This window comes from Haemorhous mexicanus, chromosome 16 (assembly GCF_027477595.1).
Source record: "Haemorhous mexicanus isolate bHaeMex1 chromosome 16, bHaeMex1.pri, whole genome shotgun sequence".
In the NCBI taxonomy this organism is placed as follows: Eukaryota; Metazoa; Chordata; class Aves; order Passeriformes; family Fringillidae; genus Haemorhous; species Haemorhous mexicanus.
This window is the reverse complement of record NC_082356.1, coordinates 9,947,309-9,972,448: the sequence shown is the minus strand read 5'-3', so window position 1 is coordinate 9,972,448 and position 25,140 is coordinate 9,947,309. Positions and strand designations below refer to the sequence as shown.

The 25,140-nt window shown below is 50.0% G+C and overlaps 1 long non-coding RNA gene and 1 pseudogene across 1 annotated transcript; one reads left to right on the top strand and one right to left on the bottom strand.

Moving 5' to 3' along the window:
• Positions 1 to 204: 204 nt before the first annotated feature.
• Positions 205 to 5,602, bottom strand: LOC132334881 (uncharacterized). The gene is made up of 2 exons (XR_009488526.1): positions 3,900 to 5,602; positions 205 to 564 (listed from the first exon to the last, which is right to left on the bottom strand). It is a non-coding gene; the product is annotated as an uncharacterized LOC132334881 (long non-coding RNA).
• A 4,991-nt stretch (positions 5,603 to 10,593) lies between these two features.
• The window catches only part of LOC132334709 (zinc finger protein 850-like), an 800,740-nt pseudogene continuing 786,193 nt past the window's right edge, over positions 10,594 to 25,140 (top strand).

The window sequence follows — 25,140 nt, the reverse complement described above, 5'->3', positions numbered from 1 at the left end:
CCAAAGTCCAGGGGCTCCAGGGTGCTCAGCAAGATCTGTAACCCCACAGTGTTGTGGAACTGGACCTTCAGCACAGGGACCTTCCCAGCCTGATCTGCCCTCGTTTCTCTGTGTCTGTGCACAAAACACGGTGTGGAAGAGAATGGCAGGAGGGGCCTGTGTGTCCCAGGGCTCCGGATTTGCATCGTTCCAGCTCCACAGAGATGCAGGTAAAGCAAAGAAGCCAAACAGTTTATTAATGGAAGGCAAAGCAAAGGGATGAGCTGGGAGGGAAGAAAGGGAATGGGCAGGTTCTGAGGGCTGTCAACAGCAAGAGAGAAGGCAGGAGCTATGGGAGCTTCCCACAGGCTCAGCTGTGCCAGTCATCAGCTGTGCCTGGAGCTCCAGCTGATCTCCTCTGCTCTCCAGGTGGTCTCACCTTCCAAGGGATCTGGAGGTCTTAAAGAGACACTGGTTCTTCTGAGCCAGCAGATGAAAGTCGTTCTGCAGCTCTTCCCTCAAACATCACCTGAACAAATATGCTTATGCAGGAGGGGCTGTTGTATTCACTCAGGCCTTGAAGGGCTGAAAGAGACAGGAACAGAGCCACAGTCAGAACCTGGATGTGCAGGAATCCAAGGAGACCTTTCTGCCAGAGCCATCCCACCCAGCTCTTGCCATGGCCACAAGAGAGGAGGGGCCAAGGGGATCAGCTGCAAGGTGCTGGCCATGAATCCCCCTGCCCACATCCCTGAAATCTCTGTGTGCTCTGCCCACAGCACCCCTCATCCACACAAGGAGCAAAGCCCACCACAGCCAGGGCAGGGATTGCAGCTCCCTGCCCAGGGATTGCAGCTCACCCAGCCAGCCCCTGCTGACAGCCCACTGCCCTCACCACCCTCAAAGAGGGCCTGGAGCTCTTCCTTCTGCCCCATCAGGAGCAGCCTGGCCATCCTTGGGAACACAGGGCAACCATAGCTAAGGCTGCTGTGGCTATTATCCAGTTTGCTTTATGGCTTAATAAGGTGAGGAATTAATGGATTTTTAACTTCCTCTGGAAGGCAGGCACATGGATTCAGAGCTATGAGACACTAAGTGTATGTTTTGGGGTTACTTTAATAATGGTACTTACTGTGAGGAAATGACACTGGGGGAAATTTTCTCCCAGCCATTCACCCAGCTCTTTGGGTCTGCCCCACCAGTTTTCAAAGGGTTCAGATCCACTCTAAATGCTAATGATACCATACAGTGGTTGGTGTTGCTGATAGGCCTGTTACATTTAGCATTCAGAGATAAGGGAAGATTAACCTGGATAACCATGCTGACACCTACCCCAGAGACAAGGGATGCTGCTGCCCCAGAGCCTGACCCTGCCCCACAGCCCATCTCAGAAATGAACCACCCAGGTTGGGTGGGGGTTCTAGTGAAAAAGATGGGCCAGATGCTGAAGGAGTACATTTCCACAGCTGGTGAAAAACCCTTCCCCTGCCTCAAAGAGGGAGAGTCTGATGGTGCAGCAGTGGAACCCACAGATGTTACAACTGTCCAGGTTCCAGCTGAACTGCAAAGGCAATCACAGCCAGCAGCAGTTGCCCCAGTGGAAACAAGGAGATCTAAGATGAAGCCAGAGCACCCAGATGAGGATAAGAAATGAGGGCACTCACAACCCACAGGAGAGACAAGAGTTGAGATCATCACTGAGTCCCTGATGTACAAAAGTCTCTGTAATCTGCACAAAGACATTGTACAAAGGGGATGTGAGGCTTGTACAATCTGGTTACTCTGGGTCTGGGACCTTATGGGTACAGGTGTGCAACTGGATGGTGGTGAGGCAAGGAATCTGGGACCCTTGACCCAGGACTCAGGTATCAATCAGATTTTTGTAAGGGAGTCAGGCTCCCTTTCCCTCTGGGAGCAACTTTTAGTGAGTTCCAGAGAGAGGTTTGTCTGCAGGGAGGGAATGCAGGAGCACCACCATAGAATGTGCTGGAAGACCCTCTGAGGGGGGAGGAAGGGATCCAGCAGCTGAGAGAAGTGTCAGTATTGGAGGTTCTCTTTGGGAGGGATGGACAGCATGATAATGACCCCGACAAGGTCAGGTGCACAGGGCAAATGTGTTGGAGTCTGGCAAATCTGGGGCCATCTCAATACATCACCTTCATTGCAACAATTAATGCCAATACCAACCGAGAGACAGTGGGCTCTGTTGCCAACAAGCTTAGAAATTATGAAAGTATGATCAATGGCCTGATGCAGGCTCATGTCTCTGCTGTAGTCCAAGAACTCAGAGAGGAGATGAGGGAGGAGGTGAGGAGGAACAGTTCCCACATTGTGCCAGTGGCTAATTGCCTACATAGAATCTCCCTTAATTTCTCATCCTCTACCTGTTTTTCAATTGCTGCAGCAATTTTTTCTACAAATTGCAGAAAAGGTTCTTTAAGACCTTGTTTTATAGTGACATATTTTTGTTTTGGATCTGCCATTTCCATTGTTTTATAGCGTTCACACCTAATTGTTGAGCCTGTGTTAAAACCAGGGGATCCCACCATGCCTGTAAATCTGGATTAGAAAAAGGCCCTTGACCAAGCAAAACATCAACTCCTACAGCATGACGAGGGTCCTGCTGAGGTAGTTTCATTTTATCTAAAGCTGTTCGCTCAGCTAATTGCCTCCAATTTTCTTGAAATACGTTATACTGCACTGGTTGAAACAAAACTGCTGCCAAATGCACAATATCATAAGGAGACAGCAAATCTGTATTAACAATACGAATTAATTGCATTACTTCAACAGAATTAATACCAAATTTAGCTACTTTAGACTGAAGATCCTGCACAACCTTCCATGCAAAAACCTCATGACTATCACTTCATCCTGAATTAGGAACTGCTTTAAACACAGAAAAAGCCATTTTACCATTACCAACACTAGTAGCAACACTATTAGCATCCATATCAAGAGCATCCAAGCCCTTTGGTGTGCCTATTTTCTCCATTAAATCCCAGTCTCCTATCTCAACTGCTTTACTTTTAACATATTCCCAGCACCGAAAAGAATCACGAACAGTTACAGTGACATTATCAGAAGGCTGAGCTTTTGAAACACCAAGCTTAATTCTACTACCAGTTTTACCAAGGTTATTTCTACTACCAGTTCTACAAAGCTTATTTCTATTACCAGTTTTACAGCAAACAGAAGTATGCATTAAGTCAGACCTTTTAACCCCTGTAATTTCCTCATGGTCACTATCAGAATCAGAAAACAAAGGAGGAGAAAGAGTTAATATTTCCATGTGTTCATGCAGTTCAGAGTCAGAATCAAGCAAAGGAGCAGATGGCTCAATTTATTTCTTTTTTAAGGTCATCTTAGCCGGCCACTGTGCCGAGGACTCAGAGTTAGATTTAACATTAAGTTCAGCTAGTGGCTCTATGGGGGAGGGGTACGTGGATTTGAAGCCTTTTGCAGACAAACACGAAGAAGCCTTATCAACTTTTCCCATAGCAACAGACCCGGCAACAGTCTCTGCAGAAAAAATCCCAGCAGAACACTCAGGCTGAGCTTCTTCCCTTTGCTGCTCCCCAGCAGCTACGAGTTCCTCCTCCAGGTCTTTCTTGTCCTGCTCTGCTTTCCACTCCTTTAAGGTGTTATAAAGCAACCTCCAAGTAGGAGATAAATCTGCAGCTGCTTTATCCCCATTCTGAATTACTTCCAGAGTTTTTCTCCAACTTCTTTCCAAGCTCTAACACTAAAAGCAGTAGTTACATCAGTCTTAAAATTTTGAGACTTTGCCCATAATTAAATACTATGCAGAGCATAGTCTGTTGTTTTAACTCCTTTTCTTTTTAAGGACGTTTTCCATGTATATAAAACAATCTGTTCTTCACTTGTTAAATTATTTCCCATTGTTCCCAGCAGCTCACCTTTTTTCCAGGTGTCAGAATCAGGTCTGGACTGGCAGCTGCTCCCCGCTGCTCTCAGCTTCGCTGGGCTCTGTGCTCACTGCCCCTCGCCCGGCAGTTCCATCACGTCAGGGTAGCACCAAATGTCACCTTTAGGCCAGACGTGACATACACACGTGACCAAAGTCCAGGAAGAAAAAAAGTTTTTATTCTGCATCTTCTCCAGTTCATACACCCTTAACAAAGCGTGATCTTAAGTTATTAACTACATCACAATAACTTTTTATATTCATTGGTGCCAAGCAATCAGTGTCAATATAATTGGCAAAAGTTTTACAGAAATTTAATAAGGCACGTATACACATCCACTTAGGCACGTAGTCTAGGTTACAAAAACTCTCATGTATCTTTTCTAATCGGTTTCCATGCTGACGGCCTTGTCTTCTTCCTTGCTATGGATACACCGAAAATCATCAATTGTTATTTCTTCTATTAACTCAGCTTTGCTTGCAGGCCAGCTGTCAAGCCCCGCCAAAGCAGCCACTCTGCCCATGGACAGCCCAAGAATCACATTTGCTGGAGCCATCAGACTCAGTCTGAGCTGTCCTTTTTCCAAGCTGCAAACAGAACCTGCCCCAGCCAGTGCCCTGCAAACAGGGAGGGTTCTGTCAAGCCAAGGAGAGTGCCCAGAGATTTAGGGTCTGTGAATGCTGGCACAGAGAGATCAGGCACAGGGAAACACCTGCAGGAGGAAAATCTCCAGGAAGAGAGAAGATCAGGCAATGAGAGAAAACCAAACTCAGAAATGCTGTCGCAGGGAGAGATCAGAGATGTCCACAGGATCTCCTCCAGTTCAGCCCCTCCCTCTGAAAAAGCCCCCTCCCTCCTGTGCCCCCAGCCAAGCCTCTGCCCTCAGGGCCGGGGCTCCAAGGCGTGCAGCCCCTCCTGTGCAGGCAGAGCTGCAGCAGAGCCGTGGGGCAGCTCTGCAGCCCCAGGCCCAGTTCCCTCTGCAGAGCACAGGGCTGGGACAGCTGCCCGGCCCTGGGGGCTCTGGCAGGGGGCACAGCTGGCTCAGGGTGACGCTGTCCCCAGTGCCTGGCTCTGAGCAATGCTGTCAGTGCAGCCAGGGAAGGAGCTGCATCTCCCTTCATCCAATGCCATCATAGGAACACTTGGAAGTCTCCCTGAGATTTCAGCCCAAGCTGGGAACTTCAGTCCAGGGTACAAATCTGTCCTAGGGCATCTCTGAGTTATAAGATTGACAGGGAAAGGCAGAGGTGTTGTGACACTGAAAATGCTGCTGGGTTGGTGGAATGAGCAACGTGAGTCCTTGTCTACAAATGTGGAGCTGGGCTGTGGTGGATCCATCTGCTCTCAGCAGCACCTGGTCACTTTTTAAGGGAAAGGTTGGAAGGTGATGACCCTCCACCTGAGAAAGGTTAAATCCCAGAGAAACTCTGAACAGGTCAGAATGACAGACCATCTCCCCTCACTCTCCACTCACCACTTTGCCTCACAGAACTTGCTCTGTTCTCCCTGAGTGTAGCAGTGTTATAGGTTGACTATATGATGCTTTTATCCCCAGTTGTCTTGTTCTGTTTGTGCTGAATAATAAGTTTTGCACCTTTAAGACTTGTTCCAGAGAGTGAAGGAGAGAGAGAAGAAGCAGCAGTTTGTTTTCAGACACAACTCACTCCTCCACATTCCTGCTCCTGGACTGTGTTGTCTGCAGACAGAGAGCGGGACAGAGCTCTCCTTTGCTCTTAGTTAGTTTAGCTAGGTGAGGCAAAGAAGTTCTCTAGACTGTGTTTTTTCCCTTTTCTTTGGCCCTGTTCACACCTGCTCTGGACTGAACACCAGCAGAGCACCGGCAGCTCCACCTGTGGCCACCGGGCCGGGCCTGGGCCGCGGCATTTCCAGCACCGGAGGGGCTGAGCAGAGACTGAGTGAGCTGAACTGCAACCCAGGGGGGACTTGGTGAGTTTGTCATCTCTTTTGGAGCAGCAAAGAGTTTCATTGTTTAATATTGTTTAAGTTTTATTGTTTAATGAACAGGTTTTTCCACTTTTCTCCAAGGAGGTATTTTCTCCCGGACCGGTTGGGGGAGGGGCGACTGAATCTGCTTTCCTAGAGGAGCCCCTTTGGGGGGTTCTCTCCCAAACTTGCCCTGAACCAGGACAGTGACAGTCTCCAGAATTTTGGGGGTTTTATTGGGGTATTTGGGGAATTTTATTGGATTTTTGGGAGCATTATTAGGATTCTTTGCAGGTCCAGGAATTTTGAGGAATTTTTTTTTTGTTCTTTGGTGGGATTTGCGGGGGGTTTGTGGGGTTTTTTTGGATGCTGCCAAGATTTCTTTGGGTCTTGGGGGGATTTTGTAGGACTTTTTGTTGTTTTGGGCATATTTTTGGGAGGATTGGTGGGGTTTAATTGGGATTTTTGGGGGGGTTGTTGGGATTTCAATAGATTTTGTGGGCTTCGATTGGGATTCTAGGGTGTTCTAATGTGATTCTGTGAGATTTAATTGGGATTTTGTGGGTTTTTTTGGGATTTTCTGGGCTTTGAAGGAGATTATAGTGCCTCTCAGCCCTTCCCCACAACTGGGGACAACCCCAAAGCCCCCTCAGACCACCCAAGGTCCCCCAAAATCCCCCCAAAATTACAATAAGATCTTCCAAAACCCCAGAGAATCCCACAAAATACCAGTGAAACCCACTCAAATTAAAAAATACTCCCAAAAACTTCAATAAATGCCCCAAAACAACCAACCCCCCACAAAACCCCAATAAAATCCCCCAAATTCCAAAACCCCCCAAATCCACAACACCCCCAAAACTCAGTAATTGTCTCCAAAAACCCCAATAATTCCCGATAAACTCCCAATAAAATTCCCCAAAGCCCAAAAAAGCCACCCCCAAATCCCCAAAACCCTCCCAAAATCCCCCAAAAAGCCCCCAAAATCCCCCCAGACTCACTGGGGCCGTCCTGGATCAGGGAGCACCGGCCGGTGGAACAGGAGCCACTTCAGGGGGCCCTTGGAGCTTTCTGGGGAGGGGGCACCATGGGAGACCCCCCAAAAACCTGAAGGGGGAACCCCTGCTGTGACCCCTCCCCCTGAAACCCCCCGACCCCGGTTCAGGGTGGGTCTGGGACCCCCGGGACCCCCAAATCTCGCCCAGGACCCCTCCAGGAACCCCAAACCCCCCAGAGCCCCCCAAGGTTGGCCCAGGACCCCCTGAGAGCCCCCAGACCCCAATCGAGCCCAGCCCAAGATGTCCCCTGAGACCCCCCCAGACCCTTCCCAAGACCCCACCCAGGACCCTGCCAGGACCCTCCAGACCCCTCCCCAAACCCAACTCAGGCTCCCCCAGCCCCTCCCCAGATCCCCCCAGGACCTCTCCCCAGACCCTTCCAGACTCCCCAAAGCCCCTCCCTAAAACCTCCAAAACCCTCCCAGGACACCCTCAGGACCCCCCCAGAGCCCTCCCCAAACTCCCCCAGGACCATCCCAACCCCCCATGACCCTCCCAAGACCTTCCTACGACCCCTCCCCAAAATCCCCCCAGACCCCCCCCATCCCCCCTCGAGACCCCTCTTAGGACCCATCGGCACCCCCAGGTCCCCCCACAATGCCCCAGGACCCTCCCCAGACCCACCCAAAGCCCCGGACCCCTCCCCAAAGCCCCCCCAGACCCCCCAGGACCCTCCCGCACCTGTCCCCAGCCCGGCGGGTCCCGCTTGCGGCGGGGAACGGGGCGCCGCTCAGGACTCGCCTCTGATTGGCCGGAGCCGCGCAGGGAAGGCGGGCGTTACTGAGAGGAACCACGCCGTGATTGGTTTTTTGGGGACATGCAGCGTGGTCATTGGTTGAATCGGGTTGGGGCGCGTCGCTATTGGCTGGGAGCCCGCCCACGAGGCGGAGGCGGGTGATTGTGAGGCGAAAACAGCAGAGGAGAAGCTGAGGTGGGGTCGGGGGGAAACTGGGGGGGGGGTTTGGGGCGGGTCTGAGGGGAAAGGGGGGATTGTTGGGGGCATTGACTGGAAATAGGGAGGTGTGCGGTGGGTTTGGGGGGAACGAAGGCGTGTGAGGGGGCTTTGGTGGGTCTGAGGGGGCTTTAGGGAGCTTTGGGGGAAGCTTGAGATGGTCTGGAGCGTTCTCAGGTGGGTTTAGGGAGATCTGAGGGGAACTGGGAGGGTCTGAGGGGATTTTGAGAGGAACTGGGGTGTTGTGAGGGGATCTGGAAGGTTTTGAGGTAGGTCTGGGGGGAATTTGGGGGAGTCTGGGGGGATTAATGGGCCTGAGGGGGATTTGGGACAGTCTGATGCATTTTGGGGGGTCTCAGGTGGGTCTGGGGTGAATTTTGGGGAAAACTGGGGGGAGTCTGAGGGTCCTGGGGAGGTTTTGCGGGTCTTGGGGAGTGGTTTTGGGTCTGGAGTGGTCCTGGGCCAACCTTGGGGGACTGTGGGGGACCTGGGGGAGATTTGGGGGTCCCGGGGGGGTCCCAGACCCACCCTGAACCGGGGTCTGGGGGTTTCAGGGGGAGGGGGCACAGCAGGGGTTCCCCCTTCAGGTTTTTGGGTGGTCTCCCATGGTGCCCCCTCCCCAGAAAGCTCCGAGGGCCCCCTGAAGTGGCTCCTGTTCCACTGGCCGGTGCTCCCTGATCCAGGACGGCCCTAGTGAGTCTGGGGGGATTTTGGGGGCTTTTTTGGGGGATTTTAGGAGGGGTTTTGGGGATTTGGTGGGGGTTTTTGGGGAGAATTACTGGGTTTGGGGGGAGGTGTTACATGATTTGGGGGGGTTTTGTGGATTTGTGGGGTTTTGGATTTTGGGGGATTTTATTGTAGTTGTGGAGGGTTTCTTGGGGGGGATTTATTGAAATTTTCAAGAGTGTTTTTAAATTTTGGTGGGTTCCACTGGTATTTTGTGGGATTTGCGGGTGTTCAGAGGGTTTTTTGGGGATTTTTTGGGGATTTTGGAGGTTTTTAGTGGAATTTTGGGGGGGCTTTGCAGGTATTCCCGGATGTTGGGAAGGGCTGAGAGGCACCAAAATCTCCTTAAAATCCCCAAAAGTCCCTATAAAACCCACGACATCCCAATTAACTCTCACAAAGTCCTGTTAGAACACCCTAGAATCCCGATAAACGCCCACAAAATCCATTGAAATTTCAACAAATCCCCAAAATCCTCATTAAACCCCACAAATCCCTGCAAAAATGTCTGCAAAACCATAAAAAGTCCCACAAAATCCACCCCGAGACCCAAAGAAATCTTGGCAACACCCAAAAAACCCCACAAAAACCTCCCAAAATCCTAACAAAAAAGGCTGATAGAATCCCCCAAAATCCAAACCTACCAAAATCCACAAACCCCCCAAAATCCCCAACACCCCCCAAACTCAGTAATTCTCTCCAAAAACCCCAATAATTGCCCTAAACTCCCAACAAACTCCCCCAGCCCACTGGTATGAACCAGCTGTGCTCCACATGGTTGCAGCTGCTCTCTTTCACCCTCACTTTTGTTCCAGTCACTCCCAGTATCTCCCAGTGTTCCCCAGTTCCCTCCAGCATGTTCCCAGTCACTCCCAGTATCCCCAGTATGATCCCATTTGCTCCCAAGCACTCCCAGTCACCCTCAGTTTAGTGGGACTCACTGCCAGTATGATCCCAGTTCATCCCAGAATAAACCCAGCAGTTTCCAATGGCCCCCAGCATGCACCCAGTCACTCCCAGTCACTCCCAGTTGCTCCTAGCATGATCCCAGTTCCTCACAGCTGCTCCCAGTCACCCTCAGCACCATCCCAGTTTCTCCCAGTACATCCCATTTGCCCCAACATGGTCTCATTTGCTCCCCACAGGCTCCTGCTCACTCCCAGTGTGATCCCAGTCTCCATCAGTGTGATCACAGTCTGCCCTGGCAGTCTGATCCCAGTATTATATCAGTACAAACGCAGCACAGTCCCAGTCACTCCCAGTATGATCCCAGTATAATGTCAGCACAAACCCAATACAGTCCCAGTCACTCCCAGTATGATCCCAGTATAATGTCAGCACAAACCCAGTACAGTCCCAGTCACTCCCAGTATGATGTCCATACAAACCCAGTACAGCCCCAGTCACTCCCAGTACCATCCCAGTCCAGCCCAGTCCCCGGCAGCGCTGCCACTGCTGGGATCCCCCAGCCCTGTGTGCGTTCCTCCCTCCCGGAGGTGCCGAGAGGAGCCCCAAGGGCTGGCAGTGCCCAGGCAGGGTCCCCAGCAAGGCCCAGTTTGGATGTGCAGCCCCCAGTTTTCCCAGTTTGCCTCTCCTTTGGCCCGGGCCGGGTTCCCCCCGCCCGCAGCGGCTGGGAGCAGCCGAGAGCCCCGCGCTGCTCATCCCGACCTGTCCCGGCTCCATCCCCGCTCCTTCTGCGGGAACGGGGCACCGAGGGTGTCGCTGCTGCTGGGGGAGGAGGAGGAGGGAGGGAAGGGGAGGGATGGAGGGGGAGAAGGAGGTGGGGTTAGGGAGGGGGAGGAGGGGGGGGAGATGGAAGAGGAGGGATGAAGGCGGAGAGAGAGCAGTGATAGAAGCAGGGAAAGGAGGTGGGGTTAGGGAGGGCGAGGAGTAGGGATAGAAGGGGAGGGATGGAAGAGGAGAAGGAGGTGGAGATAAGACTGCAGAGGAGGACAAGGAGTGGGGATGGAAGGGGAGGAGCGGGAGGAAGAGGAGGGGCAAAGGCGGATCAAGGCTGGGCAGACGGAACCATGTGCTCGAGCCCTACCTGAATTCGCAGCCCCCACCTGTGGGATCATCGCCCCCCCCCATCGCGCAGGTGAGCGGGGAGGGGGAGCTCGGCCCAGATATCCCGGGGGGATCCCTGGGTTGGGTTTTTTGGGGGGATGTTTGGAGAATTAAGAAGTCCAAGGCTTAGTGGAAAAGGCCCCTTGGGGGGACATCGGGAGGTGCCGGTGGTGGCTGCCGGCAGAGGCAGCCTGGAGGAGCAGAGCCATGTGTCCCCCAGGAGCCCAAAGTGGGGAGCCCAGAGAGGGGGGAGCGCCGCCATTGGCGGGACCCTCAAGAGCTGGAGAGGGGCAGGGGGGACTCCTTGGAGCCCCTGCAGCCCAGAGCAGAGAGTGAGGGGAGAAAGGACCCAGGAGCCCAAACAGCCCTGGCATCCCAAAATAGTGAGAGTGAAGAGGGGGGAGCTTTAGGGATTGCTGGGACTGCCAGCAGCCTGGGGAGGGCAGGCACCGAGGAGAAGGGGGACCCCCAATCCAAGTGTGACCCCCAGCAGCTGGGACAGGGGGGAACCCCGAACACCAGAGGGACCAGGGACAGGGAACTCTTTGGAGGCTTTTTCAGGGCTGAATTTTGGTGTTTGGGAGGTTTTTATGGAGCCCAGGTGGCCTGTGACTTATAGAGATGGACTTGGGCAGAGGGACCTTCAAAATCCACGTGGTCATCCATTGTTTTACCCAAACCAGGATTTCCCATTGCCAGCCCCTGGGAGGCAGTGAGGAAGAGGAAGGTGCCCTGGGACACTGAGGCAGGTGAGGAGGAAGTCAGTGCCCCTTTCCCCCTCTGTCCTGCTCCATCTCCCAGCCCAGCACGGCCCCCAGCTGCAGGACAGCCCTGGGGGGATCTCCTTCCCCTTGCCTGTGCCACGGAGGCAAATCCCATCCTGTTTTTATCCCTCTTCCTCCAGAGCAGGAGCTGAGCATGGAGAGCAGGGAGGACAAATCCCCAGGGCAGAACCAGGCAGCAGAGGCCGTTTTGAGCGGCTCCACGGCGCAGGAACCCAACGGGGAGGAAAAGCCCCGGAGATCCCGCACGAGGAGGGGCTGCAAACGCAGATGGCGGGGATCTGAGGGGGAAAGAGCCAGCCTGGGCCGGGAAGGCGGCCAGAGATGGAGCCAGAGCTCAGAGCTGGTGCTCCATGAGCAGCTCCATGGTGGGGAGAAGCCCCACACGTGTGGGGAGTGTGGGAAGAGCTTCAGGAGGAGCTCCCACCTGATCAATCACCTGAGGATCCACACAGGGGAACGGCCCTACGAGTGTGAGGAGTGTGGGAAGAGCTTCAGGAGGAGCTCCAACCTGATCCTGCACCAGAGGACCCACACTGGGGAACGGCCCTACGAGTGTGGGGAGTGTGGGAAGAGCTTCAGGAGGAGCTCCCACCTGATCCTGCACCAGAGGACCCACACTGGGGAACGGCCCTACGAGTGTGATCAGTGCAGGAAGAGGTTTCAGACCAGCTCCAATCTCCTCAAGCACCATCACACTCACACAGAGGAGAGGCCCTTCCGCTGCCCCGACTGCGGGCAGGGCTTCAGGCGAAATGCCCATCTTGTCACGCACCGACGCATCCACACTGGGGAGAGGCCCCACGAGTGTGGGGAATGTGGGAAGAGCTTCAGCCGGAGCTCCAACCTGATCAGTCACTGGAGAACCCACACAGGGGAGAGGCCCCATGAGTGTGGGGAGTGTGGGAAGAGCTTCAGCCGGCATTCCAACCTGATCCTCCACCAAAAGATCCACACTGGGGAGAGGCCCTACGAGTGTTCTAAGTGTGGGAAGAGGTTTCGGAGCAACTCCCATCTCCTCCAGCACTATCAGATTCACAGAGAGGAGAGGCCCTTCCAGTGCCCTGACTGCGGGAAGGGATTCAAGCACAACTCCACCCTCATCACCCACCGGCGCATCCACACTGGGGAGAGGCCCTACGAGTGTCCCCAGTGTGGGAAGAGCTTCAGGTGGAGCTCTCACTTGACCCGACACCAACGGAGGCACCGGTAAGGGAAGCCCTGCGAGTGCCCCGAATGCAGGAAGAGCTTCATGTGCTGCTCCAGCTCCATCCCCCACTGGAGGAGCCACATTGGGCAGAGCCCTGGTCCCCCACATTCCTGTGATCCATGTTGGGAACACACCTGGCTGCTTCTCCTTTTGGTCTGGCAATGATTTTCTTGTGCCCCATCTTCATCCCTTAAAACCACCATAAACATGGTTAAATAAATGAAATTGATCAAAGATATCTAAAGTCCCACCATTTCTCAGATGTTTGAGGAGGAATTTAGGATTTGGGGACACATTCTGTGTGGAGTGCACCTGTTGCTAAAAGGCAGGAATTTGATCTAACCCTTCTTGTGTTGCTAACAACTCCTCCCCTGGCCCAAACCCAAACTCCACCCCTGGCGTACCCTATAAAAACCCCATGGCCCTGCCTTTGCCCTGTTTTTTGGGGTCAGAAATGGATTCTGGAGATCTCTGAAACCAAGACCTGTCTTGTTTGTTCCCGGCACCGGCAGCTGCAGCCTCCCTGGGCACCATGAACTCTGCAGAATGGGGGCAGCCAGTGAGGACAGGTCCTGGATTGCAAGATAAGTGTGTGTTGTGTTTGCCATCTGTCAGAGGTGGGGCAGTTATCTTCTGTGCATTGGGCAGTTTATCTCTTCCACAACCATTCCTCCCTCCAGGAGATATCTGCTGTTAATGGGCCATTAATTTACAGGAGAGTGAACGTGTTTTTCACAGGCAGCTTCACAGAAACTGGAAAACGTGGGGGTTCCCAGGAGGGGGCACCGCTGATCCAGAGCATCGAGGTGCTGCCTGCAATCGTCCATAACCACCCCTAAGGAGCCTCCAGGGCTTCACCCTCCATGAGCTGCAGAAGACGTGTCAGGAAAGGTGACAAGAGCCCGTGGAATGGTCCTTGTTGCAGGCAGATTAGCCACTTGCAGCTCTTCAAAACTCCCTCCTTTAAAAAAACGAAAAAACTGAAATCGTTCCTAAATGTGAAAACCACATTCACTCTCCTGTGAAAATGTAAAAAGTTTAATAAAGGACAGTGGGAGACCAGGACCATGGAGCAATGGTTATTATGGCCTGGTGCATCTTGGCACTCAGCCAGGAGCACCCTGTTACCTTCGGGGATCCCCCTGAAATGCCTTTTCCCTTACATCAGCCTGTTGCATATTCATAGACCCTCATGCATATCCATAAACTGCTTTACATATTCCAGGAATGATTTTACATGGCCCCTCCTTGGGTCTGCCTTTTCAGAGCATGTGTGTTTCTTGGCTGTGGTTTTGGCTCCTTCTCTTTATCACCTCCAGTTTTTGGGCCTTGTTCCACTCTGCCTTCAGATGGGGAGTGCTGATAGTTGGCAGATCTGTGCAGGTGTCCTCATCCTGTGTGCATTGGATGTTATCCCATCCCAGCAGGAATTTTAACACAAGCAGCTATTTCATGAAGCTTAATTAACAACAGAAATAAAAGCTGTATCTTTACAACAAAGTTGCTTTAACATCACAGATATAAAATCCATTTTAATATTTGCTAAAAGCCACTATTAGAAGATGTATCCATAACATTGCCCATATCTTTCCTTACCCTTCTGTTCCCAAGAGTGCAGCAAGGAGTGAAAACTGCCAGCATGGCACGGGGTTGCTGCCATCTCTCTGTCACCCTGTGTCCCTTTCCTGTAAGAGCCTGAATGAGAGATGAGGGACTCCAGGCAGCTCTCCAAAATGCAGTTTATTGTATCCAAGATGTTACAGCAGTCCAGGGTCTGGTGACAGAGCCTGTGCCTACAGCTGTCAGCTCCAGCTGCAGACAAGCCTGGGGACCCTTTAGCTTTGGTTATAGTGCATTATATACTCTGCTTTGCTGAGCATCTTAATACAGTAGAACCAGTCATTACCTTTACTTTTATCTATAGCCTATCATAACTCCTGTAATTACCATATTCATATTACTATTCTCCAGTCACTAAAAGTTAGTACCTTACAGTTTAAGCTAGAAGTTATTTTTCAGTTTTCTTGCAATGGAAAATTCTGAGACCTTTTTTCTATTTGCAGTATTGACAGTCTTGTTTGCCTATGGAATCTTTTTGCTTGGTAAAAACATCTTCTTGTTTGAGGTGGGTTTATCCTTTGCTCTAAGCCATAAAAACCCCTTGTAAGTAGCACAGCCTTTGCCTTAGTTACCCAGTAAGACTGGCCCAGCACTTCTTTTCTTCTATATCAAAACTTGCTTTCATTTCTATTCCTTCTTCAGATTCTGCATTCAAAAATCTTTCTGTCATGCACACATATCTGTTAAAGTTTCTTGTCGAACTTTCATCCTTCCCAACACTCTGTGCCACCCTGTCTCTCTTTTCCTGAGGGCAGAACAAGGGACAGAATCCATCCAGAGGTGACACGGGAGCGCTGCTGTCCTCTCTCCGTTCTGTGTCCTCCTCCCCCCCATCTTTCCATGTTCCCCTTTCCTGCCTGTCACTGCTGAGTCAGAAATGACATGGATAAATGAGTGACACACTCCATGCATCTTCAGAAAGCCAAAAATCATCTTTATTAGGAGACGCATTTTTTTATACTCAGTCCTGATTTCGGTGGACCTGATTGGTTATTTTACATTTCACACAATTGGCTAATTAAGAAAACCCCTTGGGGTAAAAATCCATGAGGAAAACAATTGTCACAAACACCACCTGCGAGGTTGTTCAGAATTCTTCATCTCCAGCTCCCTAATGTTTCCCAGACGGATCCATGGGAAATCTGACCTGGATTGTGTATCCACACCTACCCGGGAAGGTGACGGCCGCGCCGTCCCGGGCCCTCCCTCTAGAAATGGCGCTTACCACGCTGTTTAAGGTTCCCCTTTTTCCTGCCCAAGTCCTTCTTTTCCTGTCCCCAACCTCCCCTTCCCCCCTGCTGTTGGAACCCAGGGCACAGGGAATGTCTCCCTGCCTGTCCTGAGAAGTCCTGATCCCCAAGAGATCACTGCTTTTAACTTTTGTCCATGGAGAAAGCTTCCAAGACTTTGGGATGAATTGGAATCTACGAGTGTGTGAAATAGAGATTAGTGTAGTTTATCACAGGGTGAAAAACTGAGAGCTTTGGGGTTTTCAGTATGAGGGTGGATAGAAGACAAGACAGAGGATTTTGGGCGTTGCCTGATCTCCTTCTCGTTCTTCATCTCCTCCATTTTCTGCTGTGTTGGGAGCACAGGGTGATTGGTTGGAAAGAGCTGCAATGCAGATGCTGAGTGGCAGACAAAGAATTAGTTACTGGTAGAAAGGTAAAAATAAAATGCGTTCTAAGAGTTAATTAGGCAAAATGATTTTAAAAGACCTTGAACCTGTGTGTCCTATGACTTTTGGTGCCTTCTCTTTGTATGCTAAGTCTGGTGTGCAGATGGGGTGCTGAACTTTTGGTAAGAGAAAAATAAACAACAGCCTGAAGACCAAAAAAAGCAAAGGTCCCGTTTTTTTCTCAATCCTGGCACAGAACTTTTTAGGGGTGTCCCCATCAGGGGATCCTCGGGGGGGTTCACACCTCCCTCCTTCCCCCCCTTCCTGCCCCGCTGCTCAGCCCCGCTCCAAGCCCTGCACCCGGGGCCCTCGCCACTTCACAAAAGGAACCAAAATTACCCCAAATCCACCCAAAATTACCTCAGAACCCATCCTGAGGGGCTCTGGGGGAAATCTGAGGGGAGTTTTGAGGGGATTTGGGAAGATTTTGGCTGGGTTTGAATCCTTCACCCGCTTGGGCATCCACAAGGTACTAAAACCACCCAAAATTTCCTCCAAATTAACCTAAAATCCACAAAAAGTCGACCCAACAACCAGGCGGTTGGGGGGAAAATTTGTGGGGTTTTGAGATTTGGGGGGATTTTGTCTGGGTTTGAATCCTACACCAAATTTTGTGTCCAGGAGGTACCAAAACCACCCCAAATCCACCCAGAATTGACCCAAAATTAGCTGAAATTCACCCAAAATTACCTCCAAATCCATCCTGAGGGGTTTTGGGGTAGATTTGGAGGGATTTTAGGGGGGCATTTTGAGTGGATTTGAATCCTATGCCCACTTCAGCATCCACAAAGTACCAAAATCCCCCAAATCCATCCAAAATTACCTGAAATGAATGAAAAATTCATCCTGAGAGGGGTTGGGGGGAGGTTTGGTGGGGGGGGTTTAGGGGTTTTGGGGGGGATTTAAGGGGGCTTTTTGGCAGTCATCATCATCCAAAAAACAACACCCCCTGCCAAAGCCGAGACCAAACCCTAAAGACTGTGCCCCTTGTGAAGAGGAGTTCAAAGAACTGCTCCCCTTCTGGGGAGGAGATCAAAAGCCAGAGGAGACTGAGCTAATAACTCATTAGGTTAAAACGTATTCATTTAATCAAGTATCATCATTTCTGTTATTTTATCCTTTGTGATTAAGTCTCAAATGCTTTCCTATTCCTTGTTAATTTAGCTGAATGATATTCATTTTGGTTTTGTAAACTATTAAGTCATATTCTTCATGTTATATATGGGGTCCCATATGTCTAATTCAATAAACCACAAACTTAAAATTTAGCAGCAGTTTTAACTGAGATAAAACAATACAATCAAATAGATTCCAGTAGTTACAAAAAGAAATTTGGCAGTGGTTTGGATAAAGCATAACCAAAACTGCTCAGGGTATGGGGAGGGCTTCCCACCCTGCCTGATGTGCAAAAGGCAAAAGGATCCAAATACAACTTATGTACTGTGGGCTAATACATATTCATCAATGTTTTCCTGTAAATCTCCTCCTGTTTCTGCTTCTTGAAATCAACATCACCACACTCACAGCGCATGCTCCCGCTGTGGCTAAGGGGGCTTCTGGCTCTCTGGGGCTCTCCTTGGAGGAAGGCCAACAGTCTTCCTCACTGTCCTCTGAACAACCTGACAGGCTGTGCATGTGCCCCAAGTCCTGTGTTGTGTAAGTAAGCACTATGCTCCAATTAAGCCTTTTTATTTTATAGAAAAGAACACTCTTTTAGACTCCCTGTCTGGAATTGTCCCAACGTTATTCATGTCATGGCCGATCCTGTCCTGGGAGTTGTCTTAACTTCGTCTTGATGCCAATTCTGACTCGGGAGTCTTCCTAACTTTTGTTCATCAAGGCCAATTCCAATCTCCTGTATCCTGTTTCCCACATGTATCATCTACAAAGAAACCCATCTGCTTCATACTATGAATCACATATACCTTTCCAATTTTCTTCCCAAAATATTGATATAATTACAATTTTGTTAGCACAAACCACATCCATTTATCACAATTTCCCCCATCTTCTCTTTGGATAATATTAACTCATGCTTTTTATTAAAGACTGAATTTTGGTATCTTCTACATCCCACAAATCCATGTTTTCACACTCCCTCATTTCTCTTTTTGATCAAATTTGATACATGTTATTTTACCTATGCAGGAAATAAAACATGGTATAGAACACAATAGAGTCCAGCTGGTATAAACCACCAGATTTTGTTAGCACAAATCATATCCATTTATCACAACAGGCCAAAAGCTTGGAAAAGGATGAAAGAAATGCTCCGATGACGACGATAACAAAAAAAAAACCCAAAATAATTTATCTTTGACAGCAAATGAACACGGGCTGCCCTCCAGCCCCCCGAGCCTGGCAGGCCGAGCGGTGCCGTTCCCATGGCATGAGGTGCTGGCAGCCTGCAGAGAGAAACCAGAGAGCCACGGTCAGTCGCAGCAGGCTCCTGTCCCCCTGTCCCGCCGTGGCCTGTGCCTGGGCCAGGCTGCTGGCTGTGCTTAGAGCCCAAACCTCCAGTCCTAGTCTCTGTTTTTAGAGAAGGGCAACGTGGCAGGCACCGTTCCACCTCCTCTGCTTAATCACGGCACAGCAACTCCTCAGCAGCTGCAAGAGCGGGATGCCCGTGTGCCCGCTGCCGCCTGCCCAGAGCCCTTCTGCCAGCCGAGCTGTGGAGCTGGGTGCCCACCTCTGGAGAGCTGCTGCCAGGAGAGGAGCCGATCACGCACCAGGTCCTCGTCCTTCTGGAAGGGGCTGTCCCTGCAGACCGTGGCCCCCGGGGTAGTGCTGCCACTGGACGTGCTCCACAGACGCTGCAGGCGCTTCCCCATCCGGTCTGGGCACCAGGTGAAATCCTCCTGGGAAAAAGAGAGAACAATTGCATGAAAGTCAATTCAAAACAAGACCTGGAAACAAGAAAAAGCACAAAGCCTGTCACTGTTTCACAGACCTGAGGAGGGTCTGACCACTCCATGAGAGAATTAAACCTGCCCAAGGGTGGGGAAAATCCCCACCTTTCCTCCCGTAAACGCACCCCCCATCCACACAGATGGATGCTTTTGTCAGGCTGGCTGCCCCGCCTCAGCCCGTGCCAGTCTGGCTGGCAGAAGCTGTCAGCAAGGCCAGCAGCCGGCTCCCTTTCCACAACTGCAAGCAAGGGATGTTGTTTCATATATAAATTTGTGTATGAATGTAACCTAATCACTGTAGCACACATTACTAGTCTCCCTAAAATAGTATATAAGTGCTTGTATCCCACAATAAAATCGGATTCTGATCCCCGAGTCAGTCTCCCCGTCTCTCTCCATTGCCGACACTTCCCTGATAAAGAACTGTTATTCCTGCTCCCATGTTGTTACCTGAGAGCCCCCTTTAATTTCAAATTTTTAGCAATTGAGAAGGAAAGGGTTTACATTTTTCCATTTCAAGAAAGGCTCCTGCCTTCCTTAGCAAACACCTGTCTTTCCAAACCAAGACACAGGAGCCACCTGTATTATACATGGAAATACTTCACACGAAAAACCAAGAGCCTCAAAAAGGCAAAACAGCTTGGTAATTTGTAGAAAGTAACTCTGATCAAAAAACAAAATGTGTGAATAGATTGGTCTAAAGATGACATTCACAATTTTCCTGGGGACATTGTGCACTGTACTGTAGCAGGGGACAGCCACTGGACATAGCCAGCAGGATAACTGGATATGCTTTTCAAACTTATTCTTAGTATTCATTGAATTCTTCATTGAATTCTCATCCTTCTGTACACTTCAGCTCTGTTGTAAACTTCAGAGACATTTTTTCACAAGCTTCTAACAAGTTACTCTGGATCCATAATTCCTGAGACCAAATGGAGTCCAAATGCCAAGTGGGATTACTCTTTTCAAAGCCTGGAGTCACACAGAATGAAGCAGCACTTAAATCATCCTGTGCATCCCATACACATAACAGTCCAGTCACTGACCATCTGCAATAATTTTTTTTACTTTTGCTACAAATTACCTTCAAGAATAAGCTACAAATAATATCTTGATCTGGTTTAAATTCAGGGACGGCACTGCAATTGCCCTAAAAAATTCTAAGGGAACCTAGTGCTGTTGCAGTAATACAAGAGAACTGTAAGTGTGTATTACTAGTTGTTATTCATAATAGGCAAAAATGGCTCAGATCAGCTTTGCCAAGCAAGAAACAAGTCATGCAGAGTTGAAATGATGGAGTTGGGACAGTGTAGCCAGTCTGCTTTTTGTGAGAGATGCTCTTAAGCAGTGGCTGTAGTAATGTACTCATCTCCTGTAACTTTGCTCCTTGTGATCTACTGTCCACCTCAGCAACTTTTTCTGCTCTTTTTTTTTTCTTTATTTTTTTCAGCTGAGTACCAAAAGGAAACACAGAACTGCAATGTTGCTACCAAAATAATAGATTTTTTTTTCAAACTAAAAAATACTCACAGCTTTTAGAAAACACATCAGAAGTGTTGGAAAGTATAAACAATACAAGGTATTGAACAGGATTTTTACATAATACTACATCAGCCAAACAAATGGATAGTAAGGCTTGAGGAACAAGGATGTAATTAAAGTTTTATTAAAAGTGCTTCTTTTGTTCTGTGTGTGGTAACTGTCATCACCCTGATGTAAATACTTCACAATCTATTCAAATTTTCCTAGGCTGTATTATTTTGCAATCAGCTATGATTTTTTAAATTTCTCTTGTACCCATCACTGAATTATCTGAGCACAATCTCCAAACAAGACAAATGGTAAAGTAGCAAAGGGCTGCAATAACTGAGCAGCCAACAGGATAAGCCACACTGGCACCTATTGGCTTTGCCAAATCCTCTGTGAGTGCTTTCGTTTCTTTTCCTTTTTGGTTTAAAATGCAACACATTTTCATTACTTCTCATGACTCGCCTCTGAAAGAAAAAGGCAGTAGCTGTTTTTGGCAGGGTAAGTTACATTTGCAAATTGGCTCACCTCGTTGGCAGCAGAACTGCATTTTTTCTTATCAAAGCTGCTACTCAGTTTGAGTGGGGAGAAGGTGCAAAAGGATGAGAGAGGCTGGTGGAGCTCTGATGGTCTGAGGATGCAATGGTGCAAAGAGCTGGAAGGTGAAATACCTTTTCTTGAGTTCAGGGTCATTAGGGAAAGGGAGTGTGTGCCCAAAAGCTCAGTCCTGTCAGCCATATTCACCTAGTAAAAGGTTTCTTTCCTGCACCTGTGTGTGTGGCCAATGCCAAGGGATGGCAGCTCTTTCTGTTGTGAGGGCATTGCAGCCTCCAACTGCAGAGTATGCAAACTGAGCTGCACTGAAATGTGTTCTCCAGGGCTCAGTTTTGGGGCTGGTCCTGGTTAACATCTTTATTGATGATCTGGAGATCGAGATTGACAGCACCCTCAGTAAATTTGCCAATGCCCAGTTGGGTGGGAGTGTGGATCTGCTGGAGGACGGGAAGGCTCTGCAGTGAGACTTGGACAGACTCGATCAATGGGCCAAGGACAAGGCCATTGAGGTTCCACAAGGCCAAGTGCCACATCCTGCAGGTCACCAGCCGCCTCAGTGTGAGCCAGGGTGTGCCCAAGGGGGCAAGAGGCCAATGGCACCTGGCCTGGATCAGCAGCAGTGTGGGCAGCGGGACCAGGGCAGTGCCTGCCCCTCTGTGCTGGGCACTGCTGAGGCCACAGCTCGAGGGCTGTGTCAGCTCTGGGCCCCTTGGGAAAAAGGACATTGAGGGGCTGAGTGTGTCCAGAGAAGGGCAGCAAGGCTCACAAAGTCTCTAGAAAACATGTCCCATGAGGAGTAGCTGAGGGAGCTGGGTTTGTTCAGTCTGGAGAAGAGGCTCAGGAGGGACCTCACCGCTCTCTCCAACTCCCTGACAGGAGCGTGCACTGAGGGGGGGCTGCTCTCTTCTGCTGGGCCTGCACTGAGAGCCAGAGGAAGTGGCCTCACGTTGAGAGGAAATTCAGGTTAGACTTTAGAAAAATATTTCACTGCTCAGGTGTTCATGCCTGGGAATAGGTTGGCCAGAGGGGTGGTGCAGTTGCCATCCCTGGAGATGTTAAAGAGACCTCTGGATCTGACACTGGCAAATGGTTTAGTGGTCTGTGTTTGAAGTGTCAGAGCTGGGCTGACGTTGAACTGATGCTCTTCAAGATCTCTTTCACCTCTGACGGTTCTACAATTCCAAGCGCTTCCCGCCTGGCTGAGGGGAAGGCTCAGGGCTGTCCCGAGTCCGAGGGCGGCCGTGCCCTGACGCGCTGGGGCGGCGTCTCCTGAGGGGCCGGGCGGGGCTCTGCCCTCAGCTCCGCGAGATCCCAGATCAGCCCGGCGGGGCCTCCGCTGTCCTTCAGCCCGCAGATCCCACCCCTCAGCCCGCAGATCCCACCCCTCAGCCCGCAGATCCCACCCCTCAGCCCGCAGATCCCACCCCTCAGCCCAGAGATCCCACCCCTCAGCCCGCAGATCCCACCCCTCAGCCCGCAGATCCCACCCCTCAGCCCGCAGATCCCACCCCTCAGCCCGCAGATCCCACCCCTCAGCCCGCAGTTCCCACCCCTCAGCCGGACAGCGCTCGGCAGCGGGCACCCGCCTCGCCTCGGGGTCTGCCCGGAGACACCCGCGCCACTGGATCACAGGTACCCGAGCCGTGCCCCATTTCCCCCCTCGGGACTCCCCAGCCTTCCCACAGAAGGCTGCTGTTTCATCTTTAGACTGTTGCCTTCCAACCCCCACCCCCCCACCCCGCTCTTATTTTAAATATGTATATGTTCTTTCCCTTTTATATTTGGGCTGATCTGGGTGCTTGCTAAGGCTTCAGAGGGGAGCTCTGATAACGAGCTGTAAATCACACACGGCCCATCTGAGGAGGAGGGTGCGAGGGAGCTGAAATAGGCCAGGACAGCCCCAAGTCCTGTTCCACAGCGCAGCGTCCTCACGGCCTCAGCTGCTGCTGTGGGGTTTGGTTTCCACAGGACGCCAACAACCCGCACTTCTCCCCTCTGGGCTTTGCTCCCTGGGTTTCGAAGGATAAGTCCTGCCCAGGCTGGCTGGTCTACTGACCGTGCCAGCCATGTGCTCTGGTGCTGCTGAGCGCACACATTGACAGATCTGCACTTCTCCAGGAGTGGTTTCTGAGATTTAAAGCAATGTTACTGGGTTGTTTTCCATAACTGATGGAGAAGAATTTTAGATGCAACATTTGCCAGCTGTTTGTTGAAGCAAATCTAGTTGTTTGTCTTTCCACCTTGCTCTGTGATGCAACAACCGAGGTGAGCTATTTGAATCTAATTAATGTAGGCCGGTTTATAAATACTATTTTGCGTACCTCCTGTAGGTTGCAAAAGTCAAAAAGATGCAGGTAAAGGTCAAGATGTGTCCTTGTATACATCCAGTTTTAAACCCCTTGTGCTTCTTATATTGCATAATTGTATAAACATGTATTAAATGAAACTCTTCTGAAAAGCAATTAGCTCCAGAGCGAACTCATTTTTACAGGCTTCCTTTTGTTTGGGTGGGTTGTGTTTTTTCTTAGGCTGGCAGGGTGATGGCAGTAGGACAAAAAGAGGTGAGGAAGGCTGGCAAGCTTTTCCTTGTTGTGGCAGGGTTGGGTTTGCAGGAAATGAAATGCATGTCTGTTATCACTTCTGAAAGGCTGCAGGGAGATGACCTCTCTCAATTCTCCTCTCTAAGGGAAGCAGCAAAGGAATGGGGGCAGTCAGTAACTCCCAAGAGAAAGCAGGGCTGGCTGCTTTCAATGGATGGATGCACAGTGATGACAAGGATTCTGCTTTGAGCCTTTGCTCCACTTGGAGAAGGAAAATGAATCCATTCTTAAGCTGCATTTGCCACTGATTTAAAGTTTCTACCTGGAGCTAAGTCATTTTTGGAGAAATTGTAAGAGGTTACTGTGATGCTTGCATCAACCTTCTCTGTTTGGGACTTGGGGCGTGTTTGAGGGAGCATCTTTGTGCCTCCAAAGCTGAATGTCACTCTGCTGCTCTGCTCTCAGAGGCTGCCCCGTGGTGTTTGTGAAGAAGCAATGCTGTGGGGTTTGGTGGGTTGCATGGTTCATGGAATGTGGCAATGTCTTTGGAGAATTTCAGTGGGTTCTCACTGTAAGGAACATGTCTCTGTGCTCACTGCCCTTGGTTTGATCAGTGCTGCCAGAACAATGCTGATGGTTTAGTGGCTCCTTGAGCAGCAGGAGGCCGAATGTTTTAGAGTGTTCACCCCCTAAGTAACATGACTTGGTCTTAGTGCCAGTTGTTGGCTGATGGCAAAGGTGGCCACTCTTGTAAGGAAAGTTGGATCAGCTTTGTTGTGATCAGTGACACAGAGCAGGGGATGTTCTTTACTGACAGTGCCCCTCAGGGGTAACATGGAATGACCTGATTTCTGCAGAATGTCCACTCTCAAAAGATGATCACCTGGTGGTTACAAATGCAGGGCTGTTATCAAAGACTGTATTTCCAAAGGAAAAGTCTGCCATGTAAGAACGCATTCAACCGTGTGTGTGTGAGATGACAAAGTAAAAGCAGAAAACTGGGAAAAGTGCATTTTAGAAAAATGATGTTGTTTCTACTGCATATATTATAAACACTGCTAATCTGAACAGAACTGAAAAAACTTTTTCCTTGCTGTTGTAGAACAAGAACAGAGATTAAAAAAAAAGGAACACTCAAAAGGTGCAGATAAATCAGTGTGGTAAGATATCTAATATAATTTGTCATTATAATCTGCATCAATTTTACAAAGTTTTAGTAGACTGTGATAGGCCTGTTGTGGGGTGGTGAGCAGTTGGGAGAACATGTTTTTTCCTAGTTTCCACATTTTGGATACTGTATTGGATATGCAAAGGGTAAATCCAATGTCAAACCTGCACACATAGTAAAACACACCATTACGAAGTCACAATTTTTGGTTTTAATTTGCTAATATTTATCCACATTTTTATTGTATTTTAACTTCTTTAAGAACCCTCAGACCTTGTAAGGGTTTACTGTTAACAATACCTTCTGTCACTGTTAGAAATAATTATCATCTAAGTCTTTTAATGATACCCCAAAGACTAAGAAGCAGATTTTCCAAGTCTGTTTTCCCACCTAGGGTTGTGTGTAGGTGCCCAGAGAATATTTTGTGTTCTGTCTCCACCCACCTGACTGAGGGCTCTGCTGCTGTGCTGCATGGTTTATGTCTCCTGTACCT